Genomic DNA, 1,399 nt, shown 5'->3' with positions numbered 1-1,399 from the left:
TGGGCTGACCGTGGGCTGACCGTGGGGCTGACCGTGGGCTGACTGTGGGCTGACCGTGGAGCTGACCGTGGGCTGACCGTGGGGCTGACCGTGGGGCTGAACCGTGGGGCTGACCGTGGGGCTGACCGTGGGGCTGACCGTGGGCTGACCGTGGGCTGACCATGGGGCTGACCGTGGGCTGACTGTGGGCTGCCCGTGGAGCTGACCATGGGGCTGACCGTGGGGCTGAACCGTGGGGCTGACCGTGGGCTGACCGTGGGCTGACCGTGGGGCTGACCGTGGGCTGACTGTGGGCTGACTGTGGAGCTGACCGTGGGCTGACCGTGGGGCTGACCGTAGGGCTGAACCGTGGGGCTGACCGTGGGCTGACCGTGGGCTGATTGTGGGCTGACCGGTGTGTGAGCTCCCACGCTGTGTCCCTCCCTGGGGAGCTCTCGCTGGCCCTGAGTGCCCCTTCGAAATCCTGTCTTCTGAGTCTTCAAGATGCTGGAGCAATCTTTTCTCAGGATGGTTTATGAGCTCTCAAGAGGCTTCTGTGAACTGTGTGGCCTGCATGTGGGTGTCAGAGGCAGCGAGGGGCCGGTGGGGCGGAGCAGGGCCCACCCCAGTGATGGGGGTGGCGGGAAGTGAGGGCCCAGCAAGAGGAAAGGGGGGCTGCTGGCGAGGAGGACCCGAAGGGCCCGGCGCTGGGAAGAAAGCTGGAGGCGAAAGAGCCCAACTACGCTGAGCCCAGGGGCTGGGCGTGGCGAGGGGAGGCCAGCAGTGGTCAGAGAGGAGCCACGAAGGGCGGACACAGGCCGTGGCGCAGGTGGGCGCCGGCTCGGGTGACCGCTGGGCCAGAGGAGCTGGATCCGGAGCCGCAAACTCGGGGACCGGCAGGAGGTGCTGACCCCCCTGAGTCACTGCGCTGCGTTAGCTGCCCCAGATATTGAGGGGAGACGGGAGCTGGTTCCCAAGGAGACCAGGCAGCCTGCCCGAGGCCTCGTTTCCTGGAGAAGAGATTTCGCCTGCGTCACGACAAATTCAGGCTGAAACACTGCTTGCCTACGTCTCTTGAGAGTGATTTCGCGCGGTGCCCGCAGGAAACAAAGCAACCTGGTGCGGGATGGGGCGGACGTGATGGCTGCAGGGCCGCCAGCGGCGGAGGGGGGGCGGGGTGATGGGGGGTGGCGCTGGGTGGGGGCGGAGGCGGAGCCACCAGACGCCCCAGTCCGGGAAAGAGCAGCCGGCGACCTCCTCCAGAAGAGACGCCCCGAACCCCGGGATATCTTACCTCACCTTTGTTTCCACTGTTGTTTAAAGGAACGATGCCATCCCCGCGTAGAGGGCCACCCTGTGTCGCCCAGGGCCGGGCCATGCGCTCCGCACGACCCTGTCCAGCCGCCCGCCCTGGCCACGC

This window comes from Condylura cristata, unplaced genomic scaffold (assembly GCF_000260355.1).
Source record: "Condylura cristata isolate star-nosed mole 26May11 unplaced genomic scaffold, ConCri1.0 scaffold00042, whole genome shotgun sequence".
Lineage (NCBI taxonomy): Eukaryota > Metazoa > Chordata > Mammalia > Eulipotyphla > Talpidae > Condylura > Condylura cristata.
The sequence above is the reverse complement of the archived record's forward strand: the minus strand, read 5'-3'. Positions refer to the sequence as shown.